A 24196-nucleotide genomic window follows, 5' to 3' on the forward strand; every position below is an offset into this window, starting at 1 on the left:
AACGAACCCCATTGAAGTCAATGGGCGACCCGAGCATTTTTGTATATCGCCGATGCTCGCTAAGGTTTTCATCTGTGAAAATCGGGGCAATTCAAGAAAGTGATGGGAACGACACAGAAACGGATAGGGCAGGCGAGGGGCTACATGTTGGGCTGCATCTCAAGTTCACAGGTCCCACTATTAAGCCACAATAGCGGCAAGAGTGGGCCCCCCCCCCCACTGTCAGCATAAAGATCGTTCTCCTCTGCCATAGCTGTAACAGCTGTGGCAGAGAAGAACGATGTTAGCCCATTGAATTCAATGGAGCCGGCAATACAGCAGGTTCCACTGAAAGCAATGGGCTGCCGGCGATCGCAGGATGAATTGTCGGGAAGGGCTTAAATATATAAGCCCTTCCCTGCAATTCATCCAGAAATGTGTTACAATAAAAATATATACCGGCGTATAAGGCGACGGGGCGTATAAGACGACCCCCCAACTGTCACCTTATACCCTTATATGCCGGGAATACAGCGGAGCAAAGAATAAAAATCATTACTCACTTCTCCTGGCGTTCTGCGGTGCTGCTGCAGGCTGTCGCTCCCTCCTGGTCCCCGGCAGAGCATTGCTTTCTGGACACAGGGCTTGAAATCCCCGCCTCCAGAAAACACACGTTCCTTCAGCCAATCACAGCCATTCAATGACATCATTGTCATTGGCTGTGATTGGCTGAAGGCACGTGTGTTTTCTGGAGGCGGGGATTTCAAGCCCTTCGTAGAGAAAGCAATGCTCTGCCGGGGACCAGGAGGGAGCGACAGCCTGCAGCAGCGCCGCAGAACGCCAGGAGAAGTGAGTAATGATTTTTATTCTTTGCTCCGCTGTATTCCCGGCATATAAGGTGACAGTTGGGGGGTCGTCTTATACACCCCGTCGCCTTATACGCCGGTATATACGGTATATATTTTTATTGTAACACATTTCTGGATGAATTGCAGGGAAGGGCTTATATATTTAAGCCCTTCCCGACAATTCATCCCGCGATCGCCGGCAGCCCATTGCTTTCAGTGGAACCTGCTGTATTGCCGGCTCCATTGAATTCAATGGGCAAACATCGTTCTTCTCTTCCACAGCTGTTACAGCTGTGGCAGAGAAGAATGATTTGTCTTCTATATGTTCTCAATGGGGTCGGCGCTGCTGCCGCCGGCCCCATTGAGCGCATATAGGGAAGAGAACAGGAATCGCAGATCGCACATAGGTGCGATCTGCGATTTCTATGGCCTAAGAAGGACCGTTGGGGTTCTTGAAGCCTAAAATAACTCCTAACGCTCTCCCTATAGCAGCAGCACCAGCAGCAGCACTTTCCCTGATTTATGTCAGAAGGCATCTGTGGCGAGCCACGGGAGGGCAGATTTTAATACTCGGGTGACACCTAATCTCGCCAGCCACTCACTGCAGGGGGGTGGTATAGGGCTTGAACGTTGCAGGGGGAAGTTGTAATGCCTTCCCTGTCTTTCTATTGGCCAGAAAAGCGCGCAAATTTCTCAGGGAAGAAAATGAAAGTGACTCGAACACCGCGTGGTACTCGTCTCGAGTAACGAGCATCTCGAACACCCTAATACTCGAACGAGTATCAAGCTCATCTCTAATAGTAACATAATACTTTAGAATGAAAAAAGACATGTGTTCATCCAGTTCAGCCTAATTTCCTGCACTGTTGATCCAGAGGAAAGAAAAAAACCGCAATGAGGTAGAAGACAATTCCTTCCTTATTCCAATCTGGCAATCAGAATAATCCCCGGATCACCAACCCTTTCGAAGTAATCATTGACCATAACATGTAATATGAAAAAAAGGTTTGGTACGGTGTTAGCCAAGAAAGTAAAGTGTGATTGTTCTCAGTAAGAGAAACCAAGTAATCTTGTAGATATGATACCTTTTAATGAACACTATATCTCCTTCATTATTTCCCAGGGACTTCACCATACATTTGGTAGTGTCTGTGCCTTGTATTGTAGATCAGTCCTATTTACATAAAGGTAACAAGTAAAACTGCTAGGATTTTAACTTTAAAAAAACATTCTTGCCACTTGACCATTTGAGTGTAACAATATTATTACTGAGTTGAAAATGTGAAAAGGGGGAAGGAATAAAAGAAAAGACACCTACATGTTTTTTGCTTTGCAGATGGATGCACTTTACTGCACATTGCCTCTAACAGACAAAGCTTATGAATTTTTAGTACTTCACTAGTAGTATTGCTCATTTTGATCAGCTGAGTGATACAATCACCCTAATTTTTGCAAAATCAAATCGTGTACGTTCAAAAAGATTTTGGGCGAAAATCACAGCAAAGCTTAATTTCCCATTATATTTGCAGCATTCAGCCAATCAGAAGCCAGGACACTTTGCTGATGTGGCCAAATGTGTCCTCCATGCTTTTTTTGTTAAGATATAAGCCAAACAGGAAAACAGCAAATGCACACAGTGTGTGTCAGTGGCAAGTCAGGAGTCCAGCCACTATGAATTATTTGCGGGCCTTACTCAGCTAGCATCAGGTTTGCGCAAACTATAAAGTCAGCTGAAAAGTTTCCTAAAACTACACTAAAAAGTAAAAAAAAGAAAAGACTAAGTAAAAAAATATATAAATAAATAAAAAGGAAACATGAAGAAAGCAAGGTGTAGGTGGTGGTACAAGGTCATAATGCTTGCCAATAGCGGATAAACTGCAGCAGCAATTCTCTTGTCAGTGTCACCCCCTACAAGTAGTTAGTTGGATTATTAAAAAAAATGCAGAAAAGCATCAACTATAGGGTAGTAGATGAGTTATAATTTTCAAATAGGCAAAATAAAACAAAGTGAAAGAAAGCATCAAGCTTTGACTTACAGCACTTTCTTTTTCTGAGAAGTTTTAGTCCAGGACCAAGGCAAAGTAGTGGATTCCATTCAAATGGTGTGGAGCCCTTTATGATTGCTGTCAACGCATACTTAAGTGGTACCACAATGTGGTCATGTTGCATATATCTTTGCTTTTTTTTAGGAAAAGTGTTCCACCTATTAAGCTTGGATCCCTACCTTTTTAATGGTAGAGATGACTGACTCTAGAACTACTTCTATTTCAGTGCCATCCTTAAAATAGGATTCCGTTAATTTGATGGTTTGTACTCACCAGTAAAAAAAAGAAACATTTCAAATATATTTCTAAAAGTGGTTATGTGATGTTTCTCCAGGAAACATGGATGATTAAAGATCAACATCACCCTCTAAGAAATAGAAAATACTTTAAAAATCGCAAAGCCCCAACGGCAAACAGTTAGAAATGAATATTCTTTTTTACTCACATGTTACTTAAAATGCTAATAAAGACACTTTATGTTCATAAGAGTATGAGCAGCTAACTGACTACAATGCCGGTTTAAAGGGGTTCTGTCATTAAAAAAAAAAAAAAAAAATTCTATACTTACCTATTCCTCCCTGTCAGTCTTCTTACCAGATCTTCTCCTCCCCAATCTTCTCTTGGCTCCTCAGCCCCCCCCCCCCCCCCCCCGGTCACCTCACATCCAGCTGGCCGGATCCTCTTCTTCCTGTGATGAAGCGCACATTGCCGGCATTCTGCTTCCTGCAGGTCAATGTACCCGGTCACTAGTGACGTAGCATTCATTGCCTAGCAGGAAATGGAATCCTTAGCAGCCTGCCTAAGTGCGACTGCGCATGTCTCACTGCAAGTGTTTTATATACCATATGAACACTAGCGATGAGACCCTGCGCCTGTGAGCTAAAGCAGGCTGCCGACGATTGGGCATTCCCTGCAGGGCAGTGAATGCTACATCACTCATAGCATTAACTGCCCTGCAGGAAGTGAAATGCAGCTAATGGAAGCTCAAAAACAGGAAGAAGAGCATCCAGCCGGTAGGAGGTGAGGTGACCCGGGGGACTTGAGGAGCCAAGAGAAGATCGGGGAGGAGAAGATACGGCAAGAAGACTGCCTGAGAAGGAATAGGTAAGTATTAATATTTTTTTTGTAAGGACAAAACCCCTTTAAGGAATATATTATGTACATCCTGCATTCGAAGTTGAAACCCCATAATAATCTATCTAAATCTATATGTATAAAATTGAATGTATGCGTGTGTGTCTGTCTGTGTGTCTGTCTGCGTGTCTGTCTGTTTGTCCTTTATGCGCTACTACACCATTCATCCGATCGCCATGAAACTTTGGGAAGTTGTTAAGTACACTCCTGGGAAGATTATAGGCCTAGTACATCTATCCTATGATAAATGGCACATGTGCGAGCGTCGTCGACAGTTACGCCCCCCCCCCCGTGTAGATCATTCGATTTCCATCATTGCCACTAATTCTCTCACTTCCCGATGTCGTAGAAACATGAAATTTGGAAGGAGCATTGATTATGTCATAAATAGGAAAAGGTAATGGGTTCCAACTCGATTATTCAATTCTAAGCGCAAAAGAATTAGTGTCCAAATTTTACGTACGGAATCTAATTCTCTCACTTCCTGATGTCATCTATATATATAAAAAATGCAGTCATAAGGTCCAGACTCATACTGTGGCTGGCATACTTTTTTCCTGTCCCACCATACTGGTTTCTGTGGAGAAGTGCCGTTTTTGCATTATTACTTAACGTATATATATAAGAATGAATGTCTGTCTGTCTGTCTGTCTGTCTTTCTGTTTGTCCTTTATGCATTACTGCACCATTCATCTAATCGCCATGAAACTTTGGGAAGTTGTTGAGTACACTCCTGGGAAGATTACTGGCATAGTACAACTATCCTACGATAGATGGCGCGCGTGCGAGCATCGTCGACAGTTTTGACCCCCAGAAAAAGATCGTTTGATTTCCATCTCAAGCACGAAAGCAAAAGGCATTACGAGCAACGGGATGAGTGTTCAACTACAAAATGATGCATCCGCCGAACGTTTCGCAAGACAATTGCTGGATTTTGGGAATGCTGAGGTAAAATGAAAGCTGTGCTGTGATTGGTTGCTATTTCTTATACTGCTGAGGTAACATGAAAGCTGTGTTGTAATTGGTTGCTACTTCTTATACTACTGAGGTTACATGAAAGCTGTGCTGTGATTGGTTGCTATATATTATACCGCTGAGGTAAAATGAATGCTGCGCTGTGATTGGTTGCTATTTTTTATATTGCTGAGGCAGAATAAAAGTTGCGCTGTGATTGGTTGTTATTTCTCTTACTGCTGAGGTAACATGAAAGCTGCGCTGTGATTGGTTGTTATATATTATACTGCTGAGGTAACATGAAAGCTGTGCTGCGATTGGTTGTTATATATTATACCACTGAGGTAACATGAAAGCTGCGCTGTGATTGGTTGCTATCTAGATATATAAAAACGAATGTATGTCTGTCTGTCTGTCTTCGCAGCAACGCGCGATGGGTAAGCTAGTGTTCTATAAAATTTTCAAAGAGAAAAACCCTCTATAGCAGCTGTAGTTTAATGATGGAGGTCCCAAATGGGAGGTTCCTCTTTAATAACTCAAAATTTCCTAAAAAGTTGTGGGTTTTCTAAACCAGACCCTTTTAAATAGTCAAATTTACATTTTTTCCTCTATAGGCACAAAGCATAGCGTCTTAGTGTATCCACATAGAGTAGGTGCAGTGAACAGAAACAAACTGGTGACATGGTGCGGCCTTGTAGACAAAGAGTGGTATCCAACATCTTTGTCACTGTGTTTTGTTGCTCATTGCACATGTATCCTCTTAGGCCCCCTTAATGTAGCTTCCACTTGATTGGTAGCCCCACCATACCATCCTGACTCTCCATCCCTCATGGCCTCACACAGTAATTTAGGCCCTATATTCAATATGGCTTCGCTCCACCCATTTCTTCTATCAACATAGTAGTTACATCTAGCGATTACCTTGGCCACTGTTTAGCAATCCCCAATTCACAGTCACCTAAATACATTTCTTTCAAGGTCATAGAGAGTAAATGAAAAACATCAATGCCACCACATGAAGCCTCCACTGACTTATTTACTAAGTGCTGAACTGAAAAGGCTGGATAATATTCCCTTGTGAATATTCGGGCTTCTAGGGGAAGCAACAAGTACATACATTATCATAGTCCACTTCAAATGCAGAAAGGAAACCACATCATTTCAGGAGTCATTTACAGACGAGTCTCAGTGTGCGTTCTCACACAAGGGAAAGCTCCGAAATGCAAAATTTTCATTAACTTGCTTATCATATTCAGCACAATAAAGAATTGTATGATTTGGACTTATAAAATTATGTTTGTGATTAACAATAAAAGCTGATGAGCTGGCATCCTTACAGAGGTCTTAAAGAAAACTAGTCAAGCAGAAAATCAAACTGAAGGCAACAAAATTAAGAGTTATTTTACTTGCTTCATTAAAGTTGATTGTGTTCAGTTTAAGATCTTTATTATAAATTCTAGCGGTTCCCTGTAAAACGTCAGCCTCTATGTACGGCGCTCACAAGTAATTGGTTGGTAAATACTCAAAATGTGTTTAAAACTCACGGAAAATGATCCAGTATTGATTGATAATGCATCATACTAAATTTGCAGATACATTGACAATTGAGTAAGCTAATTCTACGTCATGTCTATTGCTGAACCAACCAAACCAGTCAAACTTTGGTAAATGTTCCGTTCCCAGCTGAACCAGAAGCCCATGGTCAGATATGAACCTAAGATCCAAGAGTGGCTAACCACTGAGCCACCATATTTCTTCCTCAATAAATGTATGCACTATATAGATAAAGGTTATTTTTACTTATAAGATGCCCACACAAAAACAGGAGGACATACAAACTCCAAGGAAATGTTGTTCTTGATCAGATTTGAACCTAGAACTCTAGTGCTGCAAGGCAACAGTGCCAACCACCAAGCCATCATGCTTGTTCTTTCTCCTTCTCCTCAATAAATGCATGAGCCACCATTTTTTTTCTCCTCTATTCTGATTCTAATACGGATATATCTGTGTGCGTATTTGCATGCGCAAAATTTGTGCATGTAATACACAGAGAATATCAATGGGTTCATGATCATTTTCCTTTTTATGCAAGGGAAAAATAGAACCTGCTGTATTTTGTGTGTATTTGCGCACCATATAGCCCCGTAGAAGTCTATTGATGGGCCCAAATGTACATGCAATACGCAACAAAATGCTTGAAATACAGCTCAAAACCATAGAGAAGACAACACATCTGGATCTCATTAGGCTAAATAGTAAAATGCGCCGATCCTATGTGAAAGTGCCTTCTTCACAACGCAAATGCATTGTGTTGAGGTGAGCGCAAAAAACGCATAAGCTCGTGTGAAGCGGCCTAATATTTCTTTATTTGTGGTATTTTGTTGTGTTCATATATATATATATATTTTTTTTTTAATCAAATTTTATTAGTTTTATTTTTCACATGAACAATTAGACAACAAATGCAGGGTACAATTTTCAGTGACAGATGGTCTTGATGGCAGATCAACTAGCGAAAGGGACAGGGCCGGCATACAAAATTGAGATAATTAGAATCTGATAACCAAGAAAAAGAATAAGCAACTCATTAACTCAGGAATACTCTGATGCTGTCGTCCTTGGGTCTAAGTTGGAGGAGGCTTCTTAGGAACATGTATATAATACTCCAATATTTAGGCGGCCGAAGGCGTTGACTTTCATTGCTATCATCAGCGTAAGAAAACCATCTTTGCCAGTAGACAAGACATCAAGGGGGTGGGGGCATGGGAGGTGGTGTGGGAGGTGGGGGGGAGGGATGGAAGGGGAGATGGGAGGGAGGGAGCTGGGGGAACGGCGCAGAGTACCATAGAAACCGTCTCATTCGTACCATATTGGTGAGGATCTCACTGTCCACCAAATGGACCAAGTTTGACTGAATTTTTCATGAGTATTTTTGGACCAGCTGTATAGTTCCTCTAAATTGTAAAGGTCGTCTACTCTCTCTCTCCACTGTCTCAACGAGGGGGCCACTTTCTGTTTCCACAGAAGAGGGATCAGGGACTTGGCAGTATCTAATATCATGGCTAACATTTTATTTCTCTGAGGGTGGAAATGTTTGGAGGGCTTCCAAAGAAGAACCAACTCCGGTGTTACTTTTAAGTTCGGTGAGATTTGTTGTATTATTTTTTCCACTCCCTTCCAAAAGGGTGCGAGCGTTGGGCTTGACCACCAGAGATGAAGATACGAGCCTAGGTGGTTACCGCATCTCCAGCAAGAGCCATCGTCAGTGAGGTTGTGGTCAAGTAGCCACTGTGGGGTTCGATACCAACGAAATAGCAGTTTGTAGTGTGTTTCTTGTGTGAGCACACAGGGAGATAGGCCAAAAGAGGTTTTTAGGATCATTTTCACCTCGTTTGATGAAAGCGTAATACCCAGGTCCTTCTCCCAGAAGTACAAAAAGGCTGGTTTGTAGGGGAGGAGAGGAGCAACAAAATTCTTACGTAGGTAGGAAATTTTTCGCAGGGGCGGCTTATTGTCTTGTAGTGCTTTCTCAAATGAGGTTGATGGTCTGGTGGATTTATATCTATTAAGGAATATCTTTAACCCCCTCTCTAACTGTGCTTGCTATAGGAAAGACAGGTTTCCCTCAGTGAGAAGTCTCTGAAGTATTGTAGCCGATGGTAGATGTGCTAGGGGGTATAGGTCAGACAACTTAAGAGGGGAAAGCATTTTCCAGACCGAGGATGAGGACGGATCCGAAGGCAGATCAAGTATTTTCGTGATAGAGCGCAGTGGGAGTATGGGGGAGGGAGACGGGGACAGGTCCTTTCCAAGATCATCCCAGACTGCGCATGGGCCCTTAAGCAGTGGGTTGAAAGACTTAGCAGTGTATCTGGTTTTAGAGGGGAGCCACAAATCTTCGGTTAGTTGATCCCTGTTGTAGCCTTCCACTAATGTGGTCAGCAGTTTGTCACCGTGTGGTTGGGTTAGGTCCACCCAGTATCGAAGCTGGGCAGCCCGATAGAAGTCGAATAAATTTGGGAGGTCAATACCACCCTCGGATCTCCTCCTGGTTAGCAGGCAGTAAGCTAGTCTTGGCCTCCTCCTCCTCCAAACAAATCCCGTAAACGCAGTGCGTAGTGATTTAAAGAAACTAGTCGGTAGGTGAATGGGGAGCATTCTGATTTTGTACAGAATGGAAGGTAGGATGTATAATTTGATAATGTTTTTTCTACCGAACCAGGACACAAATGGGATATCATATTTCTTTAAAAGACGTTTGACCTGGTCCAGCAGGGGGATAAAGTTTACGCTGTATAGGTCTTCAGCTTGCTGAGATAGTTTAATGCCAAGGTATTCAATTGAGGAAATCGACCATGTGAAAGGCGAGTTGGCTCGCAATGCGTCTGTCTGGGCCTTCGGGATAGAGATATTTAAGATAGTCGACTTTGTGTAGTTTATCTTGAAATTGGAAGCAAGGCCGAATCCTTCCAGTACTTCCATCAACCTAGGAAGACTCTTTTGGGGGTCTGTTATTAAGAAAACAATATCGTCAGCAAACGCAGCTACCGAGAGCACTTGTCCACTGAAATGGAGACCTCTAATTTCTGGGTCTTGCCTGACCTTTAGGAGTAGTGGCTCCAGGGCCAAGATAAAAAGAGAGGGTGATAGGGGGCACCCCTGCCGAGTACCATTTTTTATGTTGAAGGGAGGGGAGAGAGTGTCGTTGATTTTAAGTCTTGCGTAAGGGCATGTGTATAGGGAGAAGATCGCCCTGATAAACTCCGGTGGGAAGCCAAAGGAGTGCAGGACCCCTTCCATATAGCGCCAGTCTACCCTATCAAGTGCCTTTTCTGCATCCGTGCTTACTAAGGCTAGAGGTATTCTGTGGCCTTGTGCGTAGTGTGCTGCATGGAGCAATCTGACGCAGTTGTCTCTCCCCTCCCTTCCAACAACAAAGCCCGCCTGTTCTCTGTCTATTAGGGTTGACATAAATGGCTCTAATCTTTTTGCGAGGAGCTTAGCCCAAAGTTTCATATCTACATTTATGAGAGATATCGGGCGGTAACTTCCACACAACTCCGGATCCTTGTTGTCTTTATGGATCAGAGTAATGTGGGCCTCCAGGGACTGTCTCAGCAGGGAGCCCCCCCCTAACAAGTTGTTGAATAACTCTACTAGTTTGGGTTTTAAAATGGGGAGGAAGGATTTGTAGTACAGAATAGGTAAGCCATCGGGGCCAGGGCTTTTGTTGGGCGGACATGACGCTATCAATCCCTCCACTTCTGACTGAGTAACCTGGGCCATAAGTGTCGTGGCTTCTGTGGGATTAATTTTAGGGATGGTAAGCTGACTTAAGAAGTTATCTATCAAAGTTGAGGGGTCAACCTGCGGGTTGGGCGTGGAGGTATCTTTTAAATTATATAAGCTAGAGTAGTAACGCTGGAACTCTCTTGCAATCCCGGTAGTTGAGGAGCAAGTTCCGCCCGTGGAGGTTTTTATAGCGCCGATGTGGTTTCTTGCACGTGCTTTTTTGATTAGCGAAGTCATAAGCTTGCTGCCCCTATTGCCCTGGGCGTAGACCAAGTGTTTTAGATGTAGTTGTTTTTTATTAAATTTGGATTCTAACAAAAGCTTCAGGTCTGTCCTCAGGGCAGTAAGGGCATCTAGATTTTGTTTTGATTGGGAAAGCTTCGCAGCTAGTTCCACTTTTGCTATCTGCGAGAGTTTCGTGTCAATCTCTTTTTGGGTGCGTTTTTTAATGCGAGAGCCCAGGGCTATCAGGAGTCCTCGGATGAAGGCCTTGTGAGCTTCCTACACAATCGGGATTTTAGATTCGTGAGAGGAGTTCACACAGAAGTATTCCTCTAGTGCTTTGGATAGTGTTCATATATTGATAGTTTGTCCTAAATAAAACTTCATGTCTAATGCAGGGATCAACAGGTCAGGGGATTTCTGTTTCCGAATCTCATCACTATCAAAGCACAGTCTACCAGGGAGCTGATGAATATAATTAATACAAAAAACATGTTAGAAAAAGGAAATTAATAGAAACTGCAACAATTTTTGGGTAGAGTTTTTTTCTTTTTGCATGTGATGTGTTTACATGCTTAATGTAATTCAGAAGTGTCCATTGAGTACAGACATGATACAATCAGGGCTTAGTCACATGGGCGCATCGGCACCCGTGTTACTGCAGGAAGAAGACGGCCGTACTTCAAGATGGACGTCTCTCTGCAGCGCCGGGAGAAAGGACATGTGACCAGCTTCGTTGCCGGTCATGTGTTCTTTTTTCAGCGATGCGGGGAGTCGTCCGTCTTGAAGTACGGCCGTCTTCTTCCTGCAGTAAGGGCTCAGTCACACGGGCACATCGGCGTCCATGTACGGGTGCCGATGTGCCCGTGTGACTAAGCCCTCATTCTGTCTTCATACTTACGAGAAAATATTTTGCTTCAGTTGACTGTTCATGGCACATAAACAAAGTAAATTAGTAATTTTGAGATCATCTACCTTGGGCAAGTGTTGTAGATAACAGAGACCACCTTGTAGTGTACCTGAACAATTGCGTTCAAATGATGCATTTTACGTATCTATTGTTAATTTTAGGATATTTTGCATAATAAGCAATATCAATTTTTTAATTTTGCAATATTTTCCTGAGCAGCTTGGGACTTAATGGGCTTGTCCCAGTAGGTTGGTTCAGGTAGCCGGCTCAAGGTGGACTGAGCCTTCCATACTTCCGAGGTCGGTAAAATGAGCACGCAGCTTGCTGGGGGTAAAGATGACTGGGGAAGGCAATGGCAAACCATCCCCCAAAAACAGCCTGCCAAGAAAATGTCACAATGTGATGTCACCCTAGGAGTCAGTCGTGACTCGGTGCTTGCATCGGGGGACTTTACCTTACCTACCTACTAGAAGAAGTTAGCCCTTGAACTCAGCTATGTCGAGCAGTCCCATTGAAATGAATGGGATGGCAAGATCCATGCTTGAGCACCATTCCAATCAGGATCATCCTCAGGATCAGCTACTGAACCCCAACTGATCAGATAGATATCCCATATCCTGTGGATAGTGGATATCTTTTCTAGGTGGAACATCTCCTTTAGATGCTGGTACATTAAGGAGTATTCTGTTTTATTATTTTTTGTACAAGTGAAAGTTATGCAAATTTCACGTATATTGAAGAATAACTGTTGATTCTATATTGAGATTCAAAATGTCACTTATTTATAGAGTATGCCATTCTCACTTTAGATGATAAAGATAATCAATGCACTACATACATGAGGTGTATTTCACCAGAATTATGCCCAAATTACATGAAGGGACAGTTCAAAATATATAAAGAGCAGCCTGGGTTATAAGAGCCAAATGGGTCCGTAAATTTGAAGCTGAGAAGTTTTAAAGCAGTCAATAAATCCTTAAATACTGACAAATAGCAAATCTAAAATATATGCAGCAACTGTACAGCAACTAAGCAGAAGAGTCATTTAAGAATATAAAGTCTCTCCACTCGCCGTCCACCAATACAAATGCACCTCGTGCCGCGGGTTGGAACAATTATTAGATGATTTCCAGGTTACTCGCAGTGTCACCCTCTGCTTCCAGTGTCAATAGAATTTTCAATTTTCTCAGAAGAGACAGATATACAATCACTGGAGATGAAATTCATGGTGCCCAGAGAAAAGTAAGCTGACATTCCTTCTACGTGAGGACAGCGTCGTACGTCATCAGCACTGCGTATCATCCAAGTTTGGATTTTCCCAAGGTGCGTGCATATAGGAGAAGCTGTAGATGGCATTCAACACATTTCATTTATTAACTATCACTGCTAAATGACCTGAGTGCTTGTGGCATTTCTAATCTAGGTTTGTTTTTTCTAATATGTTTATCAGATGTTGAGTCCATAAGAATAATGTTTCTAACATCAATAATTCTTTCTAAGTAATACAGTATAACTAAGAAAACTTTCTTTGGTTAAAATGAGAGTCAAAACCTGGATGAAGCTGATCGCTGTGTTTTGTTTGGAAACAACTTTTTTTTACTTTACTGAAACCTTTTTTTAGGGAACTAGAAAATTTGATCTCCTGATCACTTACATAATACACTGCAGTACATTTATTGCATTGTACTATTCCTGACTCTGGCAGAAACTAATGTGTTTTTGTACATAGCAAACCTAGGGGCCATTGTCCCCATCTGCCATACCAACACAACAACACCATGTGACTGCATCGATGGGGTGACAGAAGTGTCCCCCATCCACTGACTAACCACTAGGATGCCGTAGTAAAGCGTTGGCAGTAATATCTATCGGTTAAAATGGTGCAGTGGAGTTCTTTCTGATCCCAGGTGTTAGAGCAGAATGTTGGCTATATAACTCAAACAGCACCAGCAAGTGATGGCTAAGCCACAACTTCTGAGCCTGCACCATCACTATGTCACAGTCTTAGGCCACTTTCATATCTGCTTTAGGGGTTCCATTTTTCCTACTTTGTTATGGGAGCAAGAAAGAGGAATCCACTGTCCAAATGATCCATTTTATGACGGAATCAAGCAACTCTGAACGGACCCCATTGATTATAATGGGGTCTGTTTAGTTTCCGTTCAACTGATTGGCATTTTACCTGGTGAAAAAATCCTGCAAGCAGGACTTTTTCTTCCGGCATTTTATATTGAATGTGCAACAGAACCTACAAATGCAGGTTTCACTGCAGATGTGAAAGCAGCTTAATATTGACAATGAGTGGTGTTTGTGAATTGATGTAATTTTTAGTGAGTTTGCGTAGGTACTGATGGACGCGGTGTGGCCTCGACGCGGCCCGTCAGCCTATGCGTTTTGGCCAAAATGCAATACCAACACCCGCATTTATCAGTATGCATTAGTACTTTTGTATGCAGTTTGCTAGTTGTTGAGGGAGCCCAAGATGTCAGCCAGTGTGGCCCACTTTGGAGATACAGGGCAACCCGTTGTTACATCAGTGAGAGTTGATATCCTGTATGGTGGGTCACCACCCATCTATGGCTGGCATCTTTGGTATCGTTCACATGTGCAGGCTATTAGTATATGCAGTCGCTCCTCCCCCAATCTGGGCTGGGTTGAGTGGGTGACTGCATATTAGCCTGCACTGAACAAGTTGCTCCTTCACATCATATTCTGGCTGACTGCATACCTTTAGGGTTTATGGCGGTTGTGCCTGCCCTACGGTGATTGTGCCTCCCTTATGGCGATTGTGCCTATGGCATCTGTGCCTGCTTTGCAGATGATCAGGTATTGCATTTTTGGCTTTTTCAGTGAATAATGTGTTTGTGAATTTGGCTTTTGGTTAGAGGTTTGGTTCTGTGACTATCTACACTCAATAGTTTGTCAAAAGGAGTAATGTTTTGTATACAACTAGTAACAAAGGCTTTAGTGCTAACTTCTTGATTGCTTAATTTGTTTTCAAAATCATGTAGGATACATAGGCTCTGTAAGTGGAATATACCTTTAACAAACCTATTTGCACAAATATGTTTCTCAATCTAGTTGTAAATTAAGCACAGACAAAGGGCTCAGTCACACGGGCACATCGGCATCCGTACACTGGCGCCAATGCGCCCATGTGACTAACAATTAGAAGACGGCCGTACCTCAAGACGACCGTCTCTCTCCAACGCTGATGAAAGAACACATGACCGGCAATGAAGCTGGTCACATGTTCTTCCTCCCGTAGCTGCAGAGAGACGTCCGTCTCAGGTACGGCTGGCTGCAGTAACACGGGCGCCGATGCGCCCGTGTGACTGAGCCCTAACCTCTGTATATTTTATTATATAGCTTCCTAAAAAGGGAGACTATGGAACTCTCTGCCTGAGGACGTGGTGACGGCAAAGTCGATAAAAGATTTCAAGAGAGTCCTGGGCGCCTTTCTTGAGCAATACAATATTATATGTTGTAATCATTAATACTTTCAGAAGGGTCGGTGATCCGGGGATTATTCTGATTGCCAGATTGGAGTCAGGAAGGAATTGTTTTTTCCTAAATGGGGAAAATTGGCTTCTACCTCATTGGGTTTTTTCTGCCTTCCTCTGGATCAACATTGAGAGGTAATAGGCTGAACTGGACTAGACTGAATATGTCTTTTTTGGCTTTAGATACTATGTTACCTTTTAAGGCCCATTTAGACGAATGATGAGCAAATGATGCCCGTCACTTGTCCCTGCACATACTCTCGTGCTGCTGCATGAGAGCGAGTATCGTTGGCTCACAGCCGGGTGGCAGGAGGACATTTCTCTCCTTGCGCTTCCCCGCCCTTCTCTATAGCCTTAACGTTGCAGCCATTCAATACTGAACAGCTGCTATGTACACTGAACTCTCATTGTTCAGCTCATCGTCCATTGTTTATGCAGCATCAACGATGAACAATGAGCTGAAAGATGATCCCTCAGTGTAAATAGCAGCTGTTCAGTAGTGAACAGCCGCTATGCTAAGTCAATGGAAAGGGGTGGAGAAGCACGAGAAGAGAAATCTCCTGCAGCCTCCCCACCCCCTGCTGGCCGCTCTAGCGAGCGAGCCTGTGATACTAGCTTCTGTGCAAAAGCACAGGAGTGAGTGTATATGGGGACGAGTGTCGGGCATCGTTTGCCCGACATTCGTCCCGTCTAAACTGGGCCTTTACTTTAGCTTCTTGGTAGCATTTTAACGCTGTACATATTGCACCCAACGGTAGACATTCTAACAATGTATAATGTTACATAACTATATGGACCTGCTTCATCTGAATGTATATGTATATGTTTATGCAGATAGGGAAAAAAACAATAAAGCAATTTGCTGAAGAAGCTCAGAGTTTCCCCAAAGATTAAGTTGTATGAGGATCCTCTTCCTACTTTCTTTTCCTGTTCGTTTAAGACAACTGCATAGAATACATTAGATATTGCTATCTATTTTGTATACATGTATGCAGCTCTGAGTCAGATTAAATATCAATATTCAAACATTGTCATACTTCCTTTCACCTCTGATCAAAATTCAAGCTCTTACATGACTTAATCCTTCAAGCAAGGATACTAAATGTATTTAGCTTAACACCTTTTTAAGTCAGCTAATCAAATGGATTCTTTTAGTCAATGAAGTGAGAACTGCAATCCCCAAAGAGCAAGAAATTTCCATGACCTCGTAGTTTATTAATTCTTGCTACTAGCAAGAGCACATTGCATCATTTAAAATGGAAGTCGAATAGTCAGAAGTAAGATAATGTTTTTATTATGTTCTACTTTTAGTGACTCTGGGTAATAAGAACAGTACAAAGTTTGGAACTCCTAATCTTATTACCTAAACCCTTCAGGAACTACAGCAATTGGGATCATAGGAGATTAGAAAAAAAGTTCTTTTTTTCTGCGTGAACAGAGTCACTCTAGTCCATGGGGCTGAGCTCCAATATCCGACAAAGCTCCTGGACAAAAGTGGTGCTGTTTCGGGAGAAAGAAGAGCAGATCTTTTTTTTTTCTGATCTCATACAACCACCACTTTTAAAAGCACCATACAGATGTAGCAAAGTTTAACTTGACAATTACTGTGAAACTTTCCAGGATGCTGTAAATTTTAAATTGAAATTTAACATGTCAAATACCATAGAAAAAACAAAGCTAAAGTCAAATATTTTCATTCCTTGAAAGAGGAGTTTGTTCCACTTAACAACATTTCGATATATCCACCTGAGATGTGCCTATCAATCTCAATATGATCTTGAATAGAGATGAGCGAGTATACTCGCTAAGGCTAACTACTGGAGCCAGTAGTGCCTTAGTCGAGTATTTGCCCGCTCGTCTCTAAAGATTCGGCTGCCGGTGGGGGGCGGGGAGGAACGGAGGGGAGATCTCTCTCTCTCCCTCTCTCCCCCACGCTCCCCCCTGCTCATCGCCGCAACTCACCTGTCACCCGCGCCGGCCCCCGAATCTTTACAGACGAGCGGGCAGATACTCGACTAAGGCACTACTTGCTCGAATAGTTAGCCTTGGCGAGTATGCTCGCTCATCTCTAATCTTGAACCTTTAGAATACCCTAATATTTGCATTCTTGATCCGCTTAGGAAAGAAGACCCAAAGGTATTTTTGGGTTATATGGTGCTCTCTTGCCTTTGCTTGACAAAGACCCCAAGAGGGTCGAAACGTAGCAGGACTTTGGAGGAATAAATTATTATATTATACCACGCCCTGGATGCTGCCATTCCTTTGGTGAGAAAGTGGAACACAGGTACATTGGGGTCTCTGGAGGCTCTGACCCCGAAATTGTGGCGTGCATCCCATGGACTTAATAGTCATCTTTATACTGGCTTAAAAATCCTGAAGTGTGCTGTGAGTCACATTCAGAGTGCTCTTGCCTTTGCACCATGATAATGTAATTGTGCAAAGAAAATGGAACAGCGGTCGACAACATTTCCTAAGAAAATTGGGAAGATTTTTTCCCTGTTCCAAAGCAGTTATTTCCTACATATTCTGCAAGAACTACCCAACTACAGATATATATACATATATATATATATATATATATATGTATGTATATATATTATACATCAGGCTTAACTGACAATAGCTAGGGTTGCTGAATACTGTCCAAGCAGAGTTCCCCAAATGCAAACCGGAATCCTCTTAGCATTTTTTATTTTTCCAATGATAGGGCAGTGTAAGGGCTCATTTTTGCGGGGACACCTCTAGTTTGTATTGGTTGCATTATGGGGAACATATGACTTTTTGCTTTCTTTTTATTCTATTATTTTGGAGACAAAGTGACCAAAAAAAGTGCAATTCTGTTATTGTGCATTTTTTTTCTCACAGAGTTAATAATGCAGGATTAATAATGTAATATTTTAAGAACTTGGTCCTTTATGAATATACAAATACCAATTTTTAGATTTCTTTACATTTCTTTTATTTTTTTAGATGCGACAACTGGAAAAATTGATTTTAACTTTTAATGTTTTGATTATAGTAATTTAAAAGATTTTTATTTTATCTTTAATTTAAACTTATTCTTCCTTTTTTATTCGTACTCATAGAGGGCTTGAACTATTGATTGTTTGATCATTTATACAGTGTTATGCAATACCATGGTATTGCATTATACTGTATTTTAACAGGTTGTCTTCTAAAGACCTTCCACTGGCACATCTTTAGTAGGCAAACAATCATGGCAGCCAAGGGGCCCTTCAGACGTCCCCAAGTTGTCATGATACCCTGATGGCAACCCCATGATCTAATCACTTTCAATATGCTGTTTATCATTATCTTGGGATGTTTTTCTTTGGTCAATTTGCTTTTGGGGGGTATTCCCACCACAGCAAGTTATCCCCTTACCAAAGTTTTGGTCCCCTAATCAGTGGTGGTCTGACCACTGGGATGCAACTCCATTGTTTCTTAGGAAAGCAGCTGTAGCTCAAAAATGAATCCATACTTCCAGATGACTTTTTACAATAAGCTATAATGTGTGTACATAAGGAATAACAATATTTCTGGCCACTGTATTATTTGTTTCCTGCATTTTCACACATTTTCCCCTCTGTAGGCTGCATCCCTCATTCTCAATTCTCTCTATGCTGGTGGGTGGAGATTAGCTGATATGATGTCTCTATATACTGCACATGCAAAAAAACTGCAGATTCTACTCCCTAACTCTCTTTAGCACACCCTCATAAGTAACAGGATCATAGAGGACAGTGTACAGCAGGACTGAGCAGTGTAGATGTGATTTTAAAAGCTGTCAGTGACAGTGAACATTTACTATTAGTTACAGCAGCATGTCTCTCTTTATGTCACTGCTTCTCTCACCCTCTACAGCAACTTACTCCTCTTTATCTTTGCCATACAGTTCTATGGGCAGCATGTGACAACATCCAACCCTACTGTCGCAGCCTGTCGGTCACAATGATGTCGTGGCATGGGGGCCATGATGCAGGAACAGACCTCTCACTCTGCCACTATGCAGGACACAGGTTAAACATATTGTGTGGGGGCTGCTAACTGCTATTTACCTTGATGCTGTATACGGGTATGCTATCTGTGAGTCATTCCTGTGAGAAATGGTGTGAGGTGTGGTTCCTTCTGTGCTACCTATCTTCAGGTGTGGAGGCCTTTATATTCTTACCTTTCCTTTCCTTCCTTGCTGTTAATTCAGTTCAATTAGAGGTTTAGCTGGAACAGGTTGGAAGCTCTATCCTGGGTGAAAGCTTTCTACTGTCGGTTAAGTGTCTGTTTCCTTTCCTTTTGCTTTTTGTTAGTCTTTACACAGTTGATTTGCATTGTTTGTGCATTTCTCCAGGTCCTTTCATTCAGGGATAGCAAAGTCTGAGAGGACGACCGTGGGGCTGTCCTTACCAGGACGCCTACCCCGCTTTTAGGCAGGAGCCCCCCATCGCCCTGAGTTGTAAGGGACAGGTTTCTTCATCTACCTTGCCTGGAGTGATGTAGTCTGGGTTTGCATTTTATAATGTGTGTATCTTGTGTTTGTGTGCTGGCATGGTGCTATAGCACTACATTTACGTGACACCTACTTCCTGTAATCAAAATTGCTGTCTCTGTTACTAGAGATGGACTTATCTTGACAAGAAGCAGAGGATGGCAAGTCAGAAAGAAATGAGACCCCCTTTTGGCCAGCACTTTAGAAGGATGTTTCCGCACAAAACAAACTTAGTTTAGGTTAAGCGATTTTCACTTTTCCTAGTTATCACATTGGCTATCACACAAGCACAAGTTTGTTGAAAGTTCAATTAGCATTTAAAATAGAAAAATCTGGCTATAGAAGCTTGTGTCCAACGTCAGCCTAACATTACATGTTTTTGGTTGTATGGAAGGCAACTAGCATGCAAAAGAACAAAAATGACCGAAAATCTACTTAATTATAGTCAGGGATGTCAACATTGGGTCCTCTGTCATCAGATATGCTCTTTATTCCCTCAGATAACAGTAATTAGTAAAAGTGGTTTGATGTTTGTAACACAAATGACACATGTAAAGTTTGCCATGTTTATGAAAAATGCGACCACCTTTAATCCTGGTCTGTAACAGAAGAGATTGTAAAAATGATGCATAAAGAAGGCACAGCTGAACATATTTATGGTGGGTTTTTTTGCACATTTTCTGCATAAATATTGGAGTATATGTATGATGGGCAAAGAAGAAAAGTGTATTTACTATCCTAGGAGCTGTGTCACATATATTTGGCAGAATTTACTAAATATTGGCGATCTTACACCAGTCTTAACAATTAGTGATGGCCAATACGCCTTTTTACTGACCTCACTAACGGACTTTAAATCTACGCATAAACCATTTTAGGGAGTGGCTTGGCTGACTACTGACAGACAGGCTCCTGCTTTAACTACCAATTCTGGAGAAAACTAAGATCCTGGCAGTTTAAGCCCATTGCATGCCACAATCAGTAGCAACTGTAGCATGCAAGCAGATGACAGGGGGAAGAGGCACCTTCTATCACCCATTGGCACCCTACAGTGCGAATGCAAGGTAGAAATGGGTTCCCATGGCAGCCAAAAGCCTGACAAAGACATCCATGCTGGCCATGTAACTCAGCCTATTAGACCCTACCTCTGGCAGAGTCTAATAGGCTTCTGTCATCGGCTTAGTAGAATGCATTGCATAAGTAGTGCAGTGTACTATCCTAGCAACTGAGCAATCATATCTTCAAGTCCCCTTCAGGAACTAATAAATAGCTTCACAAAAAAGTTCAATAAAGTTCAATTGATAGAGAAAAAAAGCAGTTTAAGGAAAAATATACATTCTTTTCCCCACAAAACCCCTTTTTATTTAAAAAATAAATAAAATATCCTCAAAAATTTCAAAAAAGCAACACATAATAGGTATAGCCCCATTCATAATGACCCAGACAATCAAAATATTTTGTTATTTGTCACGCATGATGAACACTATAAAAATAATTTAAAAAAGTAATGCCAGAATTTTTTCTTTTATTTTGTTTGCATCCCAAAAAATCAAATAAAGCAATCCACATGAACCTCAGAATGGTACCAAAAAAACTACAATTATTCCTACAAAAAATAAGCTCCTTTGCTGGGAACATAAAAATGCTATGGATCTTAGAATGGGATGATGCAGATTGAATTGCATTTCTTTAAAAAAATGTTTTTATTGTGCAAAAGTAGTAAAAAAAAGAGAAAATCTACATACTTTTGGTATTGCTGTAATCATGCTAATCAAGATAAGAAAGCTATCACGCTATTTTTACTGAATGTCATAAATCACCATAAATACACAACTCATTAAAAAAAATTGCTGAATTTTGTGGGGAGATTTCTCCATCCCTCCCCCCCCCCCCCCCAAATTAGTAAAAGTTACACAACACATTATATGTACCCCAGAATGGTGTCATTAAAAAATAACACTCATCTCACAAAAAAACAATTCCTCATATGGTGATGTCAACAACCTATGGCTCTTACAATTACAACTAGTCTGCCAAATTCAGAGGTGCCTGACTCTTAATAAGCTTTGGTCATCTATGTATGTCTGTTTGCTAAAGGCAGCGATCTGGGGATAAGGTGAAGCTGAAGACCATATGGTATTCTCAAAAGTTTTTTTTTTTAAAAGTGTGGTGGTGAGAAATAAACTTTGAACTCACCCTGACATGTCCGGACTCCCTGTATGGGGAGAGTCCGGCACGTCTCCAATCCTGGTAGGCAATACAGTAAGCCAGTTATTGCTAGGTTTGTCACTAGAGATGAGCGAGTATTCTCACTAAGGCACATTACTCGAGTGAGTAGTGCCTTAGCCGAGTATCTCCCCGCTCGTCTCTAAAGATTCGGTGGTCGGCGCGGGTGATAGGTGAGTTGCGGGGGGAAGCAGGGATGAGCGGGGGGGAGAGAGAGATTTCCCCTCCATTCCTCCCCGCTCTCCCCCGCCGCTCCCCACCCCCCGCCGGCCCCCGAATCTTTAGAGACGAGCGGAGTAATGTGCCTCGCTCGAGTAATGTGCCTTAGCGAGTATACTCGCTCATCTCTGTTTGTCACCCCTGGTCATCTAGACATCCAAACATGGAGAGCGTCAATGGGGGTTCCGAATGGATACAATCGGAGAGCATATGAAGAAAACAGGCAATGGTAAGACCATAAAAAAGCCCCAACGCTCCAGGCGATGAACAAAATCTGAGAAAGTGTAATATATGTGAAGCACTTACTTCACAGGGGTGTCTCTGAAGAGAATACGTCTAATCCGGACAACCAGTCTAGTCCTCTTTGGGACTCCAGCTCCCAGAAGAACTCCATTATAAAGTCCAATGGGCGGCTGGTTTCGGTTCTATATTTATATATATTCAGGCAAGCAACGCGTTTCAGCTCCCAAATAGGCCCTTTTCAAGCATAAAAAAACCCATAAAGCATATTTATAGAGAGAGGCCAGGCCACATCTGTCAGGCCATAGAAGACCCTCCTCTCCTACTAAGCCCCACCCATTATTCCAAAGTGGCTAGGCAAGAGAATAAAGTCCCAAATTATTTTGTCAATGTGGTGTGCATCATAATTTGCGCCTTTTTAAAGTCCCAATTGTGGCTCACAACTTTTGATAAATTCCCCCATTGTGTACTGCGTGCCATCTCTAATAATATAATTCATTATGTCGAAAATTAAAATTCTTCCATTGTATAATGCTGGTATTATATCACTTGAAGCTCCTGGGCAGCAATGCAAAAGCCATTACAGTCCCTCCCCTACTATGTGCGCTTTATAATATTGGTGTCTTAAATAGAGGGGCGTTTGGGCTACTTTTAGGAACCAAGGACTGAGTGCAATGATTTTTCACCCCTATAGGCATGTCCATAACTCTTGATAAATCCACACCATTGTTTCCTCTGATTTCCTCAGAATTCTGTGTTAAATTTTAAGCTTTTGTACCATCAAGCCATGGATTGACCTATGTCAGCATATGGAAATAACTTGTTATTGCAGCCTGGAGGACACACCACCTGCATATTAGTTATAATACTGCCCAACGAGTACCACCTGGTAACATTTGGTCACTTTCCTACTGTATCTTGCATTATAAAATAAGCCTCACATTTACATTGTAACACAAGAATTTTAAAAATTTGAATTTTTAATATAAAATTCACTACTTTATTAAATGGAATTTGGTATTTGAACTCTGCTCTATTCTGCTCAGTTGTGCATGAAAGGAAAGTGTTGGAGGTGTTTGATGTTATGTGAGAAATGTCACATTGCTTTCTCATATGCATTAATCTATTAGTAAAGATAAAATGATCTTTATGAGTTTTTTACATAGTGTCTCATTTGTGATATGGGCTGCTCAACTTACTAATTCAAGGGTCTTTGCTTGCAGTCTCAATACTTTCAACCAGTCATATAGAGTAGTTGACTTCATCTGACCTATTTTTGCACAGAAAGTATAATAGTCAGTGCATTGAAAAAGAGTTGAAACAATGAAATAGCCATAAAATGGAATTAGTATGCTGCCATTATGCCCTTGCATATTCTTTCGGGAGCATAGACTGCAAACTTGAAGCACACCTTCAGATAACTTTTCAGAATAAGCTGTCAGGTGTGTACATGAGGTATAATGCTATTTCTGTCTATTATATGACTTGTGTTCTTCATTCATCACAATTTTTTACCTCTGCAGCTGTATATCTTTTTTTCAGTCTTCCCTGAGCTGGTGGGTGGACACTTAGGGCTATGATGTCTTCCACAGACTGCACACATAGCAAAATGTCTTCTTCTCTATCTATCTATCACACTTTCATATGCAAAAGCAGCATGGAGGACATTATACAGCACTACTGAGTTGTGTAAATGTGATTTCAGTAGCTGTGAGACAGTAAATCACTAACTAGAAGCTGCAGTGATGTCTGTGTATGTTTCTCTGCTTCTGTCTACTTCCTGCAGCTCCCTCCTTCTCCCTTCACATACCTGTGGACTTCTATGGACACATTAGACAGCAGCAAAGACCTGCGCCCAATTCCTGTAAACTGTCTGTGTATTTGCACTTATAGATGGACTTCACATGGTAATTGGCAGGGGACAGCCAGTTATGAGGATATGAGACCCCTAATTCTCAGCACTTTAGAATTATTGTTTCAGCACAAAGTATAATTTTAGCTAAATACAGTAATTTTTTACTTTTGCTAGTTATGGCTTTGCTTATCACAGAAGCACAAGTTTGAATAACATGGTGTCAGGTATGGATCGACTAATTTGCACTACAGAAGTAACAGGTTTTAGAATAAAAGACAGAGTACAA

This window comes from Eleutherodactylus coqui, chromosome 5, assembly GCF_035609145.1.
Source record: "Eleutherodactylus coqui strain aEleCoq1 chromosome 5, aEleCoq1.hap1, whole genome shotgun sequence".
NCBI lineage: Eukaryota > Metazoa > Chordata > Amphibia > Anura > Eleutherodactylidae > Eleutherodactylus > Eleutherodactylus coqui.